Here is a 20,516-nt window from a genome sequence, read left to right on the forward strand (position 1 = left end):
GAGAGCAACTCCAGAGATAATTAAACATAATAAGGGTTTCACTTAATCCCTCAAAACCCAGGGGAGGCACAGTTAAGACTGAATACCCTCTTTGCACTGCAAGGCTTTTTTGTTTTTTTGCACCAGCATTTAAGAGCACTTCCCAGGACAGGATTTTGGGACAGGGGGACAGGTAGGTCACACATTCACTTCTGAATACTTTTTTTTTCCTTTTCTTTATGCCTTTACATTATGGTCCTTATTAAACCTGAACTCCTGACTTTCAAAGCAGTTCGTGGCTCCTCATTTGCATTGCAGCAGCAAGCGGAGACCCTGATGAGGGATCCTGGGGAAGGTTTGGGAGCATCCCTGGGCACAGGGACGGCCAGCAGAGCTCGGAAGCAGCCGGGCTGGCACCCAGGTGCGCTGTGCTCTCGGGCTCCTCATCTCCTTGCGCAACACACGCGGTTCTTGGACGAGGAGGAACGGGAAGGGGATGAAAGGAGACGGTGCATGCAAAGGGCTGCGCGAGAGGCTGGCGGGTGGGGAGAGGCTCGCTTTAAAGAGGAAGATAATTACGGCAAATCTGGGATTAAAACCGGAGGGCAACGCGCCGAGAGGGAAGTAAAAAATAAAATAAAATAGATTTAAAAAAAAAAAAAAAAAAAAGCCGCGAGCGGCAATTTGGGCTTCTGTGGTCTCCCCTAGTGGGACCCGGGCTGGTCGGGGATGGGGAAAAGCGGGGAGCGGGACCGGAACGGGCTCGGAGCCGCCCGGGGTGCGGGTGGAGCCGCGGGAGCGGAAAGAGCCGCACCTGGGCGGCAGCAAAGCGAGCCGGGGGCAGGGCGGGGGATGCTGCCCGCGGGGCCGGGCACGGAGCGGGCACCGGCGGGGCAGGAAGGGTTAAAACGGTGGCCGCCGCTCCGCCGCCCGCCCCCCGCGCACGGCGGGGCCGGGGGTGGGGTCTGCGCGGAGCCCGCCCGGCTCCGCCGCTGCCGCTCAATGCTGCGGCCGCGGGGCTGCGGAACCGCGCGGGAGCGCCCGCACCGCGGAGCCGCGCCGGGCATGAACCCCCCTCCCCGCCCAGGTAAGCGCGGCTCGGCACGGCTCGGCTCGGCTCGGCACGGCACGGCGAGGAAGGAGGCAGATTTAAAACGGGATTCAAAGGAAAAAATAAATAGGGAGTAAATAAGGAATTTTCAAGCAAGGCTGCGGTGCGGGGGAAGAGAGCGCGGGCGCGCTGCGGAGCCGGCGGAGGGGAGGCGCGGCCGGAGGGGCGCGGGGTCCGCAGGGGACCCCCGGAGCGCGGAGCTGCCGCGGGGCGCGGAGCCGTGAGCGGGGTCCTGCAGAGCCCCCGGGCCGGGGGGCCGCGGTCCCCGGACAGAAGCAGGAGCGTTCCCGAGTGAGAGCAGGAGCATCCCCGAGTGAGTGCGGGGATGATCCCTGGGTGAGAGCGGGCTCATCACCGGACAGGAGCGGGCGCATCCCTGAGTGAGAGCGGGCGCATCGCAGAGTGAGTGCGGGGATGATCCCCGAGTGACAGCAGGAGCATCCCTGGGTGAGAGCAGGAGCATCCCTGGGTGAGAGCAGGAGCATCCCTGGGTGAGTGCGGGGATGATCCCCGAGTAAGAGCAGGAGCATCCCTGGGTGAGAGCAGAAGCATCCCTGGGTGAGTGCGGGGATGATCCCCGAGTAAGAGCAGGAGCATCCCTGAGTGAAAGCGGAGATGATCCCTGAGTGAGAGCGGGCGCATCCCGGGATGCGGACGCGGGGACGCTCCCGGCCAGGCTGCTCCGGGCGCACGCAGAACTTTTTGCCGGCTCCAGCCGCGTTCCCGGCTGGAGTTGAAGCTCCTTATGCTTTCCCCAGGCTGCTGCTGCTCCCGTGTCGTGAGCAACGTACCGCAGCGTGTTGTTTTATTTATCCCAGACAGGAGCGGCTTGCTCTCGAAACTACAAATTGAAGGATGCTGCTTGCATAACAAGTGGCAATAGTTTGTATCTTACATACTAATTACCCGTCACCTTAATTTAGACTAAGCCAAAGAAGGTTTTTTTTCCCCGAGGAGGGCTTGTTCGATAGAGCAGTCTGATGTCTTGGAGCCACGTATTGCTCTCCCCTGGCTGGATTAATGCGGGCAGAGGATTAAGAGCCAGCACGCTGATGAGGCACCCTGAGGTGCGGGGAAGCAGGGCACGTTTGGCTGGAGGCAGAAATCAGTTTTTGTGGCTGCGCTCGCCCATCCTCCGTTTTCCATGGCTGGGTTCAGGACCCGCATCCCAGCGGATAAATCACCGCGGTGGGAGCAGGGACTGGTGGCAGCTCCTCTTGTGACGGTCGCGATAGTCCGGAGCTCCTTTCCAACGTGCAGCACCCCGTGCCCCGCAGTGGGTGGTGGCTGGCTGTGCCCCCGTGCTGGCAGGGTGCCCAGGGGATGCCGTGACCCATCCCTGTGGCTGTGGGAGCCCCTTCCCTGCTCCCTGTGGCTCCCGCAGCAGCTCCAGCCCAGGTGTGCAGGTGATGCTGCAGCCGGGCTCCACAGCCAGCGCCGAGCCTGGGGAGCAGCATGGTGGGGGCCTGCACTTACGGGGGTCCCCCAGAACCTTTTTCCTTCTGCTTTCCTGGCCGGGAAACTGAATTTTTTCTTCTTTTGTGGACCTGAGGGAGCTGCGTTTTTACCCCGCGTTTGTAAGTCCCTGAAAACTGCTTAAATGGCTCTTGAATAATCCTTCAAAGTCACCTCCCCTCTTTAATCTAATACCAAAAGGACTTACTTTACATGGCTAATCCCTCTTTTCCGTGCTGTACAGCCTCATTTAGAGGTGTGCACACTGCTAATTTCCCTTTGGTAGCCTGCTGGAGACAATGGCTTCCACTGGCGAGCAGCAACCTCTCCCTCCCGTGCTGAACTCTGGGCACCCCTGAACCCCTGTGACAACATTTTGGGGCATTTCAGGAAACGTCCCTTTGCAGCCCAAACTCTGGCTGTGTTTCTAAACACCTCCTGGGAGGCTCTGAGGGTCTCCTGCCCCAAACACCCACAGCTGTTGGGTGGTGGGAGTGCAGGGAAGCAGGGTGTGCCTGCAGGTAGTTGGAGTTGAATGATCCTGGCAAAACTCTGCAGCTGGAAGGATTTTCCCACCCTTCTGCAGTGGAGCTGAGCTCTCTCCCAGCCCGTCTGGTGCTCCCGGAATTTTAAGCTGGTTCTGCTCTCCACAATGACAAAACGTGTGTTGGGAATGTGAATGACAGCAGAGGAGCAGCTCACCTGTGCAGGCAGCCTCCCTGCAACGGGCTGAGGTGCTGCAGGCTCCAAAGCCCGGCTCTCCATGGGTTAACAGGGGTGCCTGGGGCTGCCAGCCCCTCACCTGGGCTCCCCAGGGATGCTGAGGAGGGCAGGTGTGTGCTGGGAGGGCTGAGGGGTGAGGTGTCCTCTGCCCTGGACTACAAGGACACCTGTGCCCGTGGGGTGGGTGTCCCTGAGACCTCGGCCATCCTCCTCCAGGGGGTCCTGCCTTGATTTTCCAGTGTTAATCCCTCCAGTGCTTGATTCCTGAGTGCTGATTTCCAGCCCTTGCCCTTCCAGAGGGAAGGACAGCAGCAGTGACAGCTGCTGGGAGCCCACCTTGGTTCCCAAAGCTGGACATGCATGAAAGTCTTGTTGCTATCCAGGTCTTTGTTTACTGGAATTAACATTTCCTTGGTTTCAAACTCGCTCCTGTGTTACCCCATCAGGGACAGCTGGAAATCAGGGGTGAGCTGGCATAAAATTTCTGCAAAACTTGGGAGTAATTTTGTAAATATTCTGGTGCCATGTGATTTATTTACCTTGGCTTCAGGAGTTGGCTTTGTGTGACAGTTCTGTGGAGTTAACTTGACTTAAAAAAAGAATATTTGAAACTCGGGGGGTAAAGATGAGGCAGAGTGAAGGAAGGATAATACCCACGAGACAGATAGATCACTGCCTTTTTATTTGCTCTTGTGGTCTTGTTGAATTCTGTTTGGTGAGCATTCTGGAGGGGCTGGTTTCCATCAGGGCAGGGTGGACAGAGCCCTGGCGCCGAGGGATGCAGACGGAGCAGAAGCTGCTGCTGCTGCTTAAAAACCCTCTGCTGCCTTTGAAAGTTCATAAATCATCCCAGGTCTATTTTTAGCCCTGTTAGAATAGAGCGAGTCTGGGGTTTGTTCCCACACCTGCCCTGTGTGGCCTGGGATGACCTGGTGCAGTGTCTGCAGGAGCAGCTCTCCCTGCTTTGATGTGGGGCTGCCCGGGGCTCAGCCCTGCTGCCACTCGGGGCATTCAGCTCTCTTTGAAGAAGCTTTGGTGCAAGAGTTGGGAATTTTCCTTCCCCTGGGAGCCTGTGCTGCTTGCTGGGTGAGTGATGTGCAGCCCCCATCACAAACACAGCCAAGTGCCGTGGGTCACCCCAAACCCACAAATGTCACTGGGCTGAGCCCTGCTCACACCCTCCCGGTGTCTGCACCGTGGTTACTCCCGTGCAGACATGGCTATCATGGCAGGAGTGATTCATTCTTTTCATTATTAGCAAAGCAAATCCATAATGATGACACCCTGCTGATTTACTGTTTCACGCCAGTGCACAGCTCTTCCCTGCCTCCTCCTCCTCCCAGCAGCCACCAAATCTGGGGAAACTCGGAGGAAATGTGTCAAATCTGTGTCAAATCTGTGTCAAATCTGCTTCTCATCCTCACACACATGAGCTTCACACTCCTCATGAGCCAAGGGAGCAGCGTTTGGTGCACTGAACAGGGTTCTGGGGGTGTTGGGAAATAACTCCCTTCTTTGCTGTTCCCTGGGAGCAGTCATTTTATCTCAATCTGCAGGGTAAAAACCTATCCCAACCCAACACCGAGAAAAAGAATGAGTTGTTGGGGTGTTTTTAATTGCTGGGTTAAATCAGTGAAGGTCAAGGCTCAGAACCATCAGGGTCAGAGCATTTTTAAACAATCTGGTGGCTGGCAGGTGTGGAGTTCAGCTTTAGGAAGGTGCAGCTTCAGGGGGAAGTTTTGCCTCTGCGACATAAATTGGGATTTCTGCCTGGGGTCATAGTCACAGCACAGATGTATCAGCATGTGGCCTCCAGTGAGGTAAGTGATGCACTTATTGCACTTCAGCAGGACTCAAAAAACTCATCTGCAGTCATATTTTCAAGATGGCATGGATTTATTTTAAAATTGTGTTAAAGGTTTCAAAAAGGAGGTTCTGCCACGTTTGTTTTTTCTATTAGTTCTTCCTCAAGCTCCCAGTTGTTCAGCTGCTGATGCTGCATTCCTTGAGGACTTGCTGGAGATGTCTCAGATCTGGCCAGACATCCTCATTCATGTTGTGATCTAGCCAGTACCCAGTTCTGCTGGGATAAGTTATTACAAAGATAAAAGCAAAGCACAGGGATGGTTCCTCCCCACCTCTTCTCCTCTTTGGGTTTGGATTCAGTGAGACTCAACCCTCCCGTGTGGACTTTCCCCAAAGACCCAGCAGTTAATCTTGGTTTTCTCCAGATTTCCAGGAGACCTGAGCTGAGCAGCTCCTGGCTCCAGACTGATTTGCTTTGCCAGGAGTTCTGACAGAGCTGTATCTCTGCTGGCCTCGGGCGAAATCTGTGTTTATCATTTATTGATATAAATGTTTAGCCGAGGAAGAGATGTGGTGTTTAAAGCCAATTTACATAAGGCTTTGCAGGGCATTGCATTTGATTAGAGCCAGGAAGGGAACAAAGGACAGCCCAGGTGGCTGTGGTGGGCAAACCTCTCTTGTGAGGGTGATTTAATGTCAGTGGTGCTGCACAGCAATGACCTGCCTGGGAGATTGGATCCCTGGGAGTGCATTGTTTATTAAACCCCTTTATTCAGCTCACAGGGCGTTTTTCGGGAACACTTCCACACAACAAAACTCATTTGCATCTCTCTGCTCCCAGTGATGGGAGTGTGGAGACCCAAAAAGCCATCGGGGAGAGCCCCAGGGCTGCTGGGGCAGCTCAGGGCACAGCTTTCCCTTTTAACAGCTCCTGTTAATGATTCCCATCCTTTTTGCTCATTTTTACACTTTTCTATAGCTGGAGCAGAGGGATCTTTGTCCAGTTTGGGTGATCTCTGCAGAGCACAGGGGGTTCTTCACCTCACACAAACAGCACAGAGGACATTTCATCAAATAAGATGTTTTACCTTGCTCAGTGATCAAAACTCTCTCCTCTTGTCATGAATGAATGGATCAATCTTTTGGGACTTTTTCTCCCAGTCTTTAAAAAAATAAAAATAAATAAATCCCCCTCTGAACAGCACTCAACCCCCAGCTTTTTAAAAGAGTTACTTAGCATAAGAGCAGAACATTTGCCTGAGAGGGTTTCAGTCCAAGAACGACTTTTCATATTTAATTGATCTGTATTGTTCAATTAGGGAGATGTATCGTGCCCTCTGTTGTGCATGTATAGCTGGAAGCAGAAATGAATGAAATATGAAGCAGAGCACAGGAGTGATTCCAGGCAGAGTTTCAGTGCTGTTGGTGATGCACAGAGCAGGATTCCCACCCAGGCCTGGATCTGTGTGAGTAAACAGGGATTGTGTAAATTCATCAGTTACCTCTGCCTTACAAACGAGCCTGAATTGTAACATCTGTTCTTATTCTGCTCAGAACTCGGTAACCTCTTTGTTCTAAATCCTATTTATAAACATCCCCAGCTCCTGAATCAGCTGTCAGGATTATCCCAGAGTGCTGTGCTTGTCTGGGAACAGCTGGATTGCTCTTCTGAGCTCCTCCAGCCTCCCAAGCTCAGGTGTGTGCTGAGCATCCCGGCAGTGCCAGGCACGCTCAGGAGTGACACGGGTCCCACAGGGTGGCAGCACTCGGCCCTCAGAGCTGAAACCCTGGAGCATCCCGGGGCACTGGGAGCTGCTCCATGGCCTGGGGAAAGGCAGGACATAGAGAACACCCTGCTCCATGGGCTGGGGTGAGGCAGTGCCCAGGGAATGCCCTGCTCCATGATCTGGGGTGAGGCAGTGCCCAGGGAATGCCCTGCTCCATCCCCTGGGGTGAGGCAGTGCCCAGGGAATGCCCTGCTCCATGGGCTGGGGTGAGGCAGTGCCCAGGGAATGCCCTGCTCCATGGGCTGGGGTGAGGCAGTGCCCAGGGAATGCCCTGCTCCATGGGCTGGGGTGAGGCAGTGCCCAGGGAATGCCCTGCTCCATGCCCTGGGGTGAGGCAGTGCCCAGGGAATGCCCTGCTCCATGGCCTGGGGTGAGGCAGTGCCCAGGGAATGCCCTGCTCCATGCCCTGGGGTGAGGCAGTGCCCAGGGAATGCCCTGCTCCATGCCCTGGGGTAAGGCAGTGCCCAGGGAATGCCCTGCTCCATGGCCTGGGGTGAGGCAGTGCCCAGGGAATGCCCTGCTCCATGCCCTGGGGTGGGCAGTGCCCAGGGAATGCCCTGCTCCATGGGCTGGGCTAAGGCAGTGCCCAGGGAATGCCCTGCTCCATGCCCTGGGGTGAGGCAGTGCCCAGGGAATGCCCTGCTCCATGGGCTGGGGTGAGGCAGTGCCCAGGGAATGCCCTGCTCCATGGGCTGGGGTGAGGCAGTGCCCAGGGAATGCCCTGCTCCATGCCCTGGGGTGAGGCAGTGCCCAGGGAATGCCCTGCTCCATGGGCTGGGGTAAGGCAGTGCCCAGGGAATGCCCTGCTCCATCCCCTGGGGAAAGGCAGTGCCCAGGGAATGCCCTGCTCCATGCCCTGGGGAAAGGCAGTGCCCAGGGAATGCCCTGCCTCATGGGCTGGGGTGAGGCAGTGCCCATGGAATGCCCTGCTCCATGCCCTGGGGTGAGGCAGTGCCCAGGGAATGCCCTGCTCCATGCCCTGGGGTGAGGCAGTGCCCAGGGAATGCCCTGCTCCGTGGGCTGGGGTGAGGCAGTGCCCAGGGAATGCCCTGCTCCATGGGCTGGGGTGAGGCAGTGCCCAGGGAATGCCCTGCTCCATGCCCTGGGGTGAGGCAGTGCCCAGGGAATGCCCTGCTCCATGCCCAGGGGTGAGGCAGTGCCCAGGGAATGCCCTGCTCCATGATCTGGGGTGAGGCAGTGCCCAGGGAATGCCCTGCTCCATGCCCTGGGGTAAGGCAGTGCCCAGGGAATGCCCTGCTCCATGCCCTGGGATAAGGCAGTGCCCAGGGAATGCCCTGCTCCATGCCCTGGGATAAGGTGGTTTTACTGCCCCTTTCCACCCAAACACTTCCATGATTCTGTGATGATCTCTGCTCCCACAACAACATTTTCATTTTGTTTCCAGCCCTTCCCATGGAACATGAAATGATCAGATCCCACATTTATCCCCCTTGGGAAAAGCAGGTGTGGAGCAGCACCAGGAGTGAGGCTGGGAGAGCACCAGGAATGTGCTGGGAGAGCCAGAGAATTCCTGGGGTGAATTCAGTGTTTAATGGGTCTCTTCTAATTGCAGATTTAGGAAAGAAACTCTGGTCAAACACATCTGAGAAGGGAGAGTGCAGAGCATGGCTTGACTCAATATTTTCTCTAGTCAAGTGGAAAAAAGGAAGCCTCAAATGAAAAAGCTGGAAAGGTCAAACTAATTTGTACTTGTGTGATAATGGGTAATACCTCTATTGTTTATGGAGCCTGCAGAATCCTTCCTGTGCTAAGCACTGTCATCCATCTGATGGTGATTTGGAGAAATTAAAAATGAAGTAGCAATTGTCCCACCCTCTGCGTGCCTTAATCTGCTTTGGGTGAGGATTCCTTTGAACAGTTCTGTGCTCTTTAGAAATGAGCTGAGGTGGAATTTGCTCACTTTTCTTGACTGCTGTGGCTGAAGGAAGGAGATGGTTTGAAACAAAAAAAAACAAAAAAACAACAAAAAAAAAAAAATTAATACTGAGGTTGAGAAGAGCCAGACTGAAACCCAGCCTGTGCCTTGCTGCTTAAGCATTCTGCCTGTGTTCCCCTGGTTCTTTATTTTGCTGCAGTCTTTTCTGTTTATTTACCAGGGTAAGTGGGAATTTCATATGCATGTCCAGCTCCTGCTCTCAGAACTGGCATTGGTGAGCTCCTAATGCCCCACAATGCTGCCTCACTGATCCAGGTGGATTTGCAGCTCCTTTCAGCAGCCACTGGAAGCTGTGTGAGTTTTCCTGGGATTCTGGTTCCTTTCCAGGGATCATTTCCATGGCATAATTTCCCAGGGAACCATGGGGAGCTGCGTGGGGAGTCCCTCCTGCCTCGTGTGTTCAACACCAAGTGTGAGCTCCAGAGGAATTCATTTGCCAGGCTTATTGCTGAGACATTTAATATCTGGAATGATTTAGGAGATCAAATTCTGGAGTTCTGGGCTGGCTGTAGCTGCATCTGTCATTGTTGCAGAACCTTGACAGTGAACAAAAGGTGCTGCAGGGAACCATAACTCACCCAGCAAATTAATGGGTTCCCAGCCTTGCTTGCTCAGCTGAATGGAGCCTGGGAGCTGTGTGGTCTCACTGGCCAAGGGTTTTCCACAAAAAAATTGTGTGGGTTTGGAGTGGGCATTCCCAGAGGGATGGAGAGAGCACGGCCCTCCTGGCAGCTGGCTGGGACTGCTGCTTTCCACTGCTGCTGCAAGTGGGGATGAAAGCCCTGCAGCTCCCTGTGGGCTCTGCTGGGAGCACCATGCCATTGTTCCAAAGGAAGTTTATTTAGTGGGGGCCCACAAAAAAAGGTTTGATTGAGAAAGTTTCATCAGATTTGATGTCGTCACACAGTGAGGGACACTCACTGGTCACCAGCCACCACTGGTCATTTTTGCCACTGGGAAGGAAGGTGCACTGTGAGGAGATGCTTGATCACCTTCCAGTTAGCAGGAAGTGCTGGGACATCCCTGGAGGGATTTAAAACCTGTGTGGATGTGGCACTTGGGGACATGGCTGAGTGGTGGCCTTGGCAGTGCTGGGAAATGGCTGGAATTTGTGGTTTTAGAGGGTTTTTCCAGCTGGAAATTCCAGGTCAGGAATTTGGACTTTGTGGTTTTAGAGGGTTTTTCCAGCTGGAAATTCCAGGTCAGGAATTTGGACTTTGTGGTTTTAGAGGGTTTTTCCAACTGGAATTCCATGTCTGGAATTTGGACTTTGTGGTTTTAGAGGGTTTTTCCAGCTGGAAATTCCAGGTCAGGAATTTGGACTTTGTGGTTTTAGAGGGTTTTTCCAGCTGGAAATTCCAGGTCAGGAATTTGGACTTTGTGGTTTTAGAGGGTTTTTCCAGCTGGAAATTCCATGTCAGGAATTTGGACTTTGTGGTTTTAGAGGGTTTTCCAACTGGAAATTCCAGGTCAGGAATTTGGACTTTGTGGTTTTAGAGGGTTTTTCCAGCTGGAAATTCCAGGTCAGGAATTTGGACTTTGTGGTTTTAGAGGGTTTTTCCAGCTGGAAATTCCAGGTCAGGAATTTGGACTTTGTGGTTTTAGAGGGTTTTTCCAGCTGGAAATTCCATGTCTGGAATTTGGACTTTGTGGTTTTAGAGGGTTTTTCCAACTGGAAATTCCAGGTCAGGAATTTGGACTTTGTGGTTTTAGAGGGCTTTTCCAGCTGGAAATTCCATGTCAGGAATTTGGAATTTGTGGTTTTAGAGGATTTTTCCAACTGGAATTCCATGTCAGGAATTTGGATTTTGTGGTTTTAGAGGGTTTTTCCAGCTGGAAATTCCAGGTCAGGAATTTGGACTTTGTGGTTTTAGAGGGTTTTTCCAGCTGGAAATTCCAGGTCTGGAATTTGGACTTTGTGGTTTTAGAGGGTTTTTCCAGCTGGAAATTCCAGGTCAGGAATTTGGACTTTGTGGTTTTAGAGGGTTTTTCCAGCTGGAAATTCCAGGTCAGGAATTTGGACTTTGTGGTTTTAGAGGGTTTTTCCAGCTGGAATTCCATGTCAGGAATTTGGATTTTGTGGTTTTAGAGGGTTTTTCCAGCCGGAAATTCCAGGTCAGGAATTTGGACTTTGTGGTTTTAGAGGGTTTTTCCAGCTGGAAATTCCATGTCAGGTCATCTCCCTGGCCATGATTCTTCTCTCACTCTTTTTTCCTGATTCTGCCTCTCTTGCTGGAGGATGATCCCAGCTCCTGAGAAGATTCCAGTCCTCTCTGAGCTGCCACATTCCTTGGCCTGGTGGTGGGCAGGGCATGGCTGAGGAATTTGGGATGAGGAGAGATGATGCTCTGGGCTCACACCTGGGCTGTGTTCTGGGCAGCAGCAGGGTGACCTTGTGTACCAGCAGCTCCTGGAACTTGGATTTGGGGAATTACCAAGCCCTTCATGGTGCAATTAGTACTTTTGGTAATTGGCTTCATCACCCTGCGGGGCTTGGAAGTTACAGGGGTGGGGTTGGAGCTGTGGGAGAGGCACCAGAAGGGCCCAGAAAAGGAGCAGGGATCTGCTCAGCACCACCCCTGCAGGGTTTGGCCACGTCAGCAGCTCTGTGAGCCCTGAGCTCACACTGCTGGGGCTTCAAAGGGCTCTGCAGCCCTTGGCAGATCCAGGCCAGAGGATTCAGGAAGTTCAGAGGTTTCTGGTGTAAATCTCTGTTTCTGTGGCCCAGCCAGTGCTCCCAGTCATCCCCAGTTCATCCCCAGACTGCTCCCACAGCCAGCCTGCCATCAGCACCCCCTCTATCTCAGAGCCATTTCATTATTAGGATTATTATTGTATTTTTGAACCATTTCTAAAAGGTGGAACCACTGCCCCTGGAAAAGTGGATTATCCTTTCCTCGACAACTAATTTTATTTCACTCAGGAAAATTTGATTCAGATTTCTGAAACATTGCCACTAAGCAGCTTTCTAAGCAGAGTTGCAGTGCATGACCAAATTAAATCCGTGTAGGGAGAAGGGAAATGTTGTTGTTCCAAGTGTCCAAAGGGGTTGGAATGAAAATAATCTTATAGATCAAACTTAAATTGAGTTCAGATATTATGGAGGGAGCTCAGCTCCGTACCTGGAAAATCCCATCTGCCAAAAGTGAACTTTGGGGTCACATTTTAAAATGGCATTTCTAGTCCTGCTCCATCCAGCTGCTCTCCCTGGGGTGTCAGCCCTGTGTGTGGCACAGAGCCTGCAAAGGAGTTTCAGCTGTGAGAATCTGCTCCATAAAAACAAACAAAACCTTTTAAAAAGAAGATGAGGGGATGCTCTTGGAGGATTTATAAAACCCCTCCCAAGCTGCAGCAGCCTGAGGGGGCTGATCCTGTCTGTGAGGGAATTTTGAGTAAGTTTGGCCTGAACTTTGTCCAAACCCAGCATCTCCAGGAGAAAATACCTTGGGAGTTCTGCAGTGTGAGGCAGCAGCAGCTGGAACCAACCTGGGGAATGGTTTGACCCTTCTTTCTGTAGGCTCTGAGTGCACTTTGAGTTCCAGGTGTTTGATGGCCCTTGGGGAGCTCTCCTGAGCTGGTTCTGAGCTCCTCTGCTGCAGAAGAAGAACTGAGCTGAACAAGATGCTCAGAGACACTGAGATATTGAAGTACTGGGATTTCTAGAAAGTTCTACCCCAATTCTTTGAATTTTGAGGTACTGAGCAATTGGAAGAAATAAGTTTATATCAGAGAAGGAATTTCAGCACTGACTTCTCTCCTCCTCCCCTGTGGATTGCATCATAACTCTGATGCTTAAAGGATTTAATTATTTTTGCACCTGTGGTTTTGCTTTAGATCAGTCTTTCCCAGCTCATGGGATTCAGGGTCTCACTGAATTCTTCCTTTCAAATAACAAATATCTGGGACTGAAAGTGGTTTTTTTTTTTTTTAAATGCAATCAAATATGATTTAGCTGAGTAAAACATTATGAATAGACCCAAGCATTCACACAGAAATACTTGACAATATCTATATGAAGGTAATGTCATCCATTAGCATGGTGTGAAATATAAAATATCATCCAATATTTAAATCCAACTGCAGTGAATCCTCTGTAACTTTACTGACAGAACCTAAATTTAGGAACTAATTAAATTCCATGGAACAGAAGAATGCATTCCTCCCTTTCTTGTAAGGACAAAGATTTGGAGTGTTAGCTGTACTTCTATTTTTATATCATTGAGTACACTTTTATATAGATATAACTATATACCTGGGGTTTTATTTTAACTTTCTACACCTGTATTTCAGGATCTGTGCTGAGAAGGCCCCAAAGTCCAGCTCAGACCCCTCTGTGAGGGAGCTGCTGATGGGGGTGGTTGAGCTCAGGGAGTGGAAGGGAAAATTCCCTGCCCAGCCAGCTCTGGATCCACCCCCACCTTCTGCTCCGAGCATCCACAACAACTCCTTTCACCCCAAAAGTCAGTCCAGGCCTTTTCTCCCCCTGCCATTTCCCTGTCCCAGCCTCTGTGGAAGATTCCAGCTTTAAGGCTGTGGGGAAATTAAGTGTGGAGCCAGGACTGGGGCCAGACACTTTAAATAATTGATGGACAGCTTGATTTCTTCAGCCTTGCTCAAGTAAACCGAGTTTCAGTGAACAGGAGCTGACTTAGGTGTTTAGTTGGGGGGAAAAAAGCCCTTGGAATTCCACTGATTTCCCACAGGATTAACTCTGCACTGGGAGAAATAACTCAGAGGATCTCAGAGTGGTTTGTGCTGAAATGGACCTTAAAGATCATCTGATTTCAGGGCATGGCAGGGACACCTCCCACTGTCCCAGGTGCTCCCAGCCCTGTCCAGCCTGGCCTTGGGCACTGCCAGGGATCCAGGGGCAGTCCCAGCTGCTCTGGGAATTCCATCCCAGCCCCTCCCCACCCTCCCAGGGAAGGATTCCATCCCAATGTTCCAATATCCCAATATCCCAATATCCCATCTCCTGCTGCCCTCTGGCAGTGGGAAACCATTCCTCCTTGTCCTGCCAATCCAAGCCCTTTGTATTCTCTTCAGGCTCTTTGGATTCTTTTGTAGGCAACAAAAAGAGGAATCCTGCTTAAATGAGATTCAGAATCTGAAAAGGAGAAAGCAGGAGAGTTGTCATTGCTGTTTGTGAGCTGAAGGTGGCCCACAGGTATCCCAGGGCTGCTTTGACTTTTGTGTAAATTTCATAAATTTTCATAAATAAATAACACAACTGGAACAGCTGCACTTCCCATAACACCTGCCAGGGTGTGAGAGACAGTGCCAGAGGCAAAGAATTCCAAGCTCCCCACCCAGAAATTGTGTAAGTTGAGAAGAAAAGGCAAGCAGAGACCAAGGAGCAGGAGGAGAAGCAGCTAATGAGCATCCATGGTTTGATTGCTAATGGGGCTGTGGTCTAGAGGCTGGGTGGAGGAAGGATGTCCCTGGGACAGGCAGGATGTGCAGGGAAGTGGAATTAGTGCTGCAGGAGGAGCAGGAAATCAGGAAATGTGTCTGTGCTGGAGGCTCCTCATGTTCCACTCCTGCAAATGGCTCCATCTATTAGCTGGAAATAGACAGGGCAGAGTTAGGCTGGGCTTGGCAGGGAGGAGCCTGAGGAGAGGCAGGGATGTGCTGGGGTTCAGGGGAACTTTCTGCTCTCTGGAAACTTCCTGTGGAGCAGTTCCCTTGGCTGGTGGAGTGTCAGTGAAACAGGACACCCCTGAGAACTCACTTGTGGGATTGTTTGTTTTCACTAATGACACAAGATACCAAATGCTCCAAAACTCTCAGGGCTGCAGAAGTGGTCAGAGCAGCAAATATGCTTTGATCCCAAATGCCTTTTTCCTTTCTCTCTATTTTTTATAATCCTTTTGCTCTTTGGGTCATATTACAAATTTAAACACTTCTTTATCCTTTTCTGAAGCTGAGCTTGTTTAGAAATCATGGAACTGCCTTTGAGGTGGCTCTGCTGGCTTTGGAAGCCAAAATCATCCATTACAAATTCCCAGCTTCTCTGTGGGGGGAAAAGTGCTGAAAGAGGCTAACCTGAAGCAACCTTTTTCAGGGTGCTGCTGTGATGGCTGGGCTGGGTCCAGGGCAGCATTTCCAGCTCCCAAACCTGACAGCAAATCAGCACAGCTCCTTGGAATCCTAAGAACCCCTCCAGGTGCTCCCAAGGCTGCTAACACCAACACAAAAGCACCGAGGGGGTTTTTTTCAAGCCCAATATTCCTGGCTGGAAATGAATTGCTGCTGTTGTCACCTCATCCATTATCCTCTCCAGGTAGGGGATGCAGCTTCTGCTGCAAGGTCCCCCCTGTGTTCATCTCCTCAGCCACTGCCACTCATCCCTTCTTTGCTGAACCTTATCTGCATTCCAGGTGTTGGGTTTGATCCATCCATCACCTGTCAGGAACTTGTCACAGACCCTGGACACTTCCAGGTGCATTTTCTGTGCAGGTCCTGCCAGAGGAGAGGAATATTAAGCAGGGAGGGTTGGGCAAGTCACACCCTTGCTCTGTTTCTGCTGTACTTCAGGTTAGCCTTTTTCAGCACTTTTTGCCCCAAAGAGAAGCTGGGAATTTGTAATGGATGATTTTGGATTTGTGAGGAGTTTATTCCTAAGGATTGGCAACTCCTGTTCTACACGTTTAAAAAAACACTTCAGGGAGAGCTCTGCCCCCATTATCCAAATAAAAGAGGGTAAAACTTTGCCCACTTTATTTCTCCAGTTACACCTGGTGATCCAGCTCGGAGAGAGGTTTCCATGGTGCACAGTTTCCTTTTTCCAAGGACAAGTTTCCCTTTGTGTAATTGCTGCTGTTGTGTTTAATGGTCACTGCTGTGCAGGTTTAACTGTCACTCCCCACACCTTGCAGCTTGGGAATGGATTTGCATCTTTTAAATCAACATTAGCAGGAAAAATCCAGTATTTGCCCAGGGCTGGTTTTGATTTTTTTCATTTTTTAATACTGAAGTGCAGGTTATGCTGCAGGATCTGGTCCATTCTAGCAGTCAGCTGTGTTATTGGATAACTTGGGTATTGATTCCTTGCATCACCTGCTCCTTATTCACTGATTATATTTCATTCCTGTTCCTTCTTCTTTTGTAGAAGTACAAAATGAAAACCTGGTAGCAGCTTCTGGCTTTATTCATTTTCCTTTTCCCAGGTGGAGCCTCATGGAGTTCATTCTTTGTCTGTTTACCAAGAACTTTTTCTCTGCCTTTCTTCTTGAGCAGGAAGATTCTGACTTGGAAACACTGAGCTTTTAGTAGGGATTCTTTGATAATTTAATATTATAGGGCCCTAGCTGTAGCTGAGCTTGGTCCAGAGGATGCTCCATCCCTGGAAGTGCCCAAGGCCAGGCTGGGAGCACCCTGGGATAGTGGGAGATGTTCCCTGAGAGAGCCTTTGAGGTCCCTTCCAACCCAAACCATCCCATAATTCCACAATCCTTAACCAGCCAGGATGCAGCTGAATTTCCAGCATCACTTTCTGCATCTTTCCCTTTCCCTGGGCCCCACTAGGGATGCACAGCCAGGGAGCCCTGGGAGCACACTCCTGAAAAAAATAAATAAAAGCTTGGCCATGGCACTTGGTGCTGTGGTCTGCTTGAGGTGTGAGGGCACAGGTTGGACTTGATGATCTCAGAGGTCTCTTCCAACCTCATCATTCTGGGGTTCTGGGATGCCCAGGAGCCCTCCCTATCCTGGGCATGGACCTGCCAGGATCCATCTCCTCCCCCTCTGGCATCTTGTCCTCCCATTCCTCAGGAGGGACAAGGTCAGGGTGTCATCCCAGGAGCCTGTTCCTCCTCCAGGACTCCTCCAGGTCGTGTTTGGTCCGTGGTGGGAGCTGGAGCCCAGGGATCTGCTCCTCCCTGCCCTTCCCTGCTCTCCACTCCTGCTGGGATTCCAATTATTGCTTCCTGCATTGTTTCATTTCAGCCCCGTGCTGAAATCCTCCTCTCTTCTTCCATCTGAAGTAATTAATTAGTCCAATTTCCATTTTTAAATTTAACTCCAGCTCAGGAAAAAAAAAAAAAAATTGCCAGCCCTGCCAAAGTGATGACATGTGTTTTATCAGAGATTTGTTAGGGAAGTCTTTAAAAATAATTCCCAGATAAAAGTCAAGTGCAGTGAACTAAATGCTTGAAAAAATCTGAAGTGGCCCTGAATATTTGGTTTGTGTCAAGGAATAATGGAGAACGTGTTCTGGAGGGAAAGAGGACACAAGATTATTATTATTATTTATTTATTTATTTATTTATTTTCCTTAAACCTCTTGGCTTTGGCCTTGCTGCAGGAGATGCTTAGCATCTCTGAAAGCAGTGAGGTCTGGAGGTGAGATTTTGTGGAATGCCATCAAACACCTCAGCTCCTGGTGACCTCACACCTTTGCTGAGCTGGCACCTCGGGGGATGTCACCCCCGGAGAGGGCACAGGTCACTGACCATGGGTTTATCCAGCTCCATCACCACTTGCTGGGGCTAAATAAGGAAGAAGTGTGAAAGATCAGGGAGGAAATGACATCCCCAGCCTCGGTGTTTAATCTCCAGCTGGTTCCAGCCCGAGTCCTTCCACGCTGCCCTCGTTAGAGCTGTCCCTTTAAATGAGTGTCACCGTGCCCTGACAACACTCACACCATTACCTCGTTAAATATTGCCTGCTTAAAACACATCTCGGGGTGATGTGACAAATGGCTTTCCTCAGTTTAATGTGGAAGAGGAGCTAAATGAGTTAGGAAATGTTAATGTGGCCATGTTCTTCCCAGATAACCGGCTGCCCTTGGGACAGTGTCAATAAGTGGCATTTATGTGATATTATGGATGTGTTAATTATGCGTAGACAAAGTAACGAGTAAGCAAAGGTCAAGGACAAGCACAGCTCCCCCAGAAACACCCATCAAAGAGCCTCTAATATTTAAGTCATTTCCATTATTGAATATTCAGTGTCATTTAAATTATGTGCATCTTCTTCGCTGCTTGTTTTTCAGGCCGCAAACTGAGCAACTTCAAGGGCTGTGCAAATGTTTGGTGCCAAAACTCAGCATCAACTCCAGCAGTAGCTGGGCTGGTTTTCTCCATACCCTGGTGAACTGCCAGGTGGAATTTGGGATTGATTTCCTCTTGGAGATGGAACCTTGTGATGCTTTTTGCTCGAAATTCGAAATGAAGGCAATGGAAACGTGGCCGTGCTGGCTGTTAAACTGCTGAACCCTGAAACTCGATGCAAATCAAAACAAAATGCTCTGGAGACTGAAAATGCCCAACTTTGCCCCAGTTCACTGCTCTGCTCCTTCTCAGTGTGCCTTGAAAAAGAATGGGCTGCAGAGTTCAGCCTTTGCTTTTACTCCCAGCCATGGGGATAAAGCACTTTTTTGGCAGGGAATCTTCAGAAATCCAGTGGGTTTTGGGATGTGAGGCAAGCCAGAGCTTAGCTGATCAATACAGCCATTAATTACAATTAAAGGCTCAGCCATGATTTTTACTTTTGCATATTGACATCTGGCAAAACAGTTAAAAAGTCAATAAGGGTCTAAAAGTTGCTCTCAGGTTAGGAGCAGCAGCGAAGCCTCCTCCATCTCCTCCATCTCCCACAGGTGCCTGGAGAAATCTCCCTCCCAAACAAGATGCTGTTCATGGATGAAATATTCATGTTGTGACATCAAACCATGCAGCACATTATTTCGGTGCAGGAGGCCAAAATTAGATTCACATTTTATTTTGCTTATAAATGCCTGTCAGAGTTGCTAAATCAGTTTGTCTGTGCTGTCTTGAAATGGTGTCAGTTTGAATTTCCTTCACGCTGCATATTGTTTTGGGCAAAGGCACATTCCTTCTCCATCCGAGATGGAGAGCCTTGTGCTCTTGAAACAAAGCTGGAAAAGCCCAATAATTAAGATTATTTTAAAAAAACCCTCTCTGGGCTGGCAGCTTGGTCTTTTTTAAGGTGATAGAGAAGCTGCCAAATGCTGATGCATTGTGATATTTGATTTTCCCCATGTGCAAGTAGCACTTTCTGGGTAATTTAATGGTTGTAGGGTATTTCACAGGGCATCCTGGACTCTTGCACTGCTGGAAGTAGAGGAGAGCTTTGAGCAGCAGATTCTGAGTTCCTCAGTGCAGCTGAGGAAGAATCAGATGATTCAGTGGTTGTAACAGATCCAGGGGGATCTGCATCCTTCAGGCTGGACCAGTGGGGCTGAGGAGGAATTAGGGCAGGAAGGAAGAATTAGGGGTTTGTCTGGGCTGTCTTAAGGCACAAACCCCAGTGAGCAGCCCTCAGCTGGGACCTCATCCTTTAACTCAGCAGGCAGGGGAATTCATTCACTCCCAGCTTTTGGGGGGCTGTGATATCTCATTCATGCATAAATAATCTCCTCTTAGTTATCCTGATGCTAAAAAAAATTTTTAGAGCTGCAGTGCCCAGTCTGTCAGATATTTACACTGGAAATATCCCATCAGAGGAGCTGAACACATCCATGCCTTTCCTCCCTCTCCCCTGGGTTCCTGTCTCCAGCCTGTGCCTGCGGCTCCATCCCTGCAGGCATCGCTCCCAGCTCTGCCCCACGCTGCTCCAGCCCCAGGCTCTGCCATGGAGCCAACACTCATCTCCTCACCAGCCACTTGGGTGGATATTTACACATTTTCTATTATTTAAAAGCAGCTTTTGAAACTTTACCCTTCCTCCTTTCCGTTCCACCCAAGTGTGCTGCTGAAGGTTCTCATGCGAAGGCGCTGCTGCCGTGAGATTTTTTGATTTCCCTGGATTTCCCTTGGTCTTTTAGCATAATTCTTTTGAGGTAATACCAGCAGATTTGGTGAAGTAGGGGTAGACAGTTTGTGTAAAGGAAAGGTGTATTGTTTGTGTAAAGTAGGAGTACATGCTTGCTGCTTTTGATGTTTTCATACTTTGAGTAACATTGCTGTAATCCATAACATACCAGCATCATTAATTTCATGGAATATGATCCAAACAGATGAAGGGGTGCAAATCCTTGGGATGACCCTCAGCAGAGGCTGGGGATGTCCTGCAGCTCCAGCAGGGAGCAGAGGCTGGATGAGCCCAGCCCAGCACTGCTCTGCACTGGGAACTGCTGAGAGCTGCAAGTCCTGCACCCCTGCTCAGCCCAGCCCTCATCCTCTGCCTCCTCCTTTGGAGATGCCTGCAGTGCCCCTGTGCCTCCTCGAGGTGCTCCCAGTTGTTTTCCAGGAGCTGCTTTTAAGCTAAAATCCCTCTGCAAAGCTCCCCCAGCCAAACCCCTGCGGCTCCTCCAGAAAAGCGAGGCCCTCGTGATGAGCTCCTGCATTTTCCATTAGGAGAAACCTTCCAAAAAAGACTTTTTTTCCAAATGATTTCTTGATGGCTGGCAATCTCCTGAATCATTTCTTACACAGAAATTGTTCTTGGAGGTGTTCTGCCCTGGTAACAGCAGCCCTGGAGCAGGTTTGTCACCATTTCCAGCCTGAGGGCTGGTGTTGGGTTTCTTGCTCAGGTCACCTCAGTTTTTGTGTGCCTCTGTATTTTCCTGCCTGCCTTTGTGGGGTTTTTTTGGTCTATTCCTTTGGGGTCCGAGAGTCTTTGAGCTTGAACAATGTGACTGATCTGAGCTGTGTTTTAATCCAATGATAAATAGTTAATTTTGGAGGTTTAAGTTGACTGCAAAGCCACCTTGGAGTGTCAGGCTGTGAGACTT

General features: G+C 50.5%; 1 protein-coding gene across 1 annotated transcript in view; it reads left to right on the plus strand.

The window, feature by feature from the left end:
• The first annotated feature begins 977 nt into the window (after positions 1-977).
• LOC132332460 (contactin-4) overlaps positions 978-20,516 on the plus strand; it is a 278,899-nt gene continuing 259,360 nt past the window's right edge. The window contains exon 1 of the mRNA XM_059856845.1: positions 978-1,066. The gene's annotated coding sequence lies outside the window, so the exon portion shown is untranslated. The remainder of the gene's footprint in view (positions 1,067-20,516) is intronic.

The sequence above is a fragment of the Haemorhous mexicanus genome, chromosome 11, assembly GCF_027477595.1.
Source record: "Haemorhous mexicanus isolate bHaeMex1 chromosome 11, bHaeMex1.pri, whole genome shotgun sequence".
Lineage (NCBI taxonomy): Eukaryota > Metazoa > Chordata > Aves > Passeriformes > Fringillidae > Haemorhous > Haemorhous mexicanus.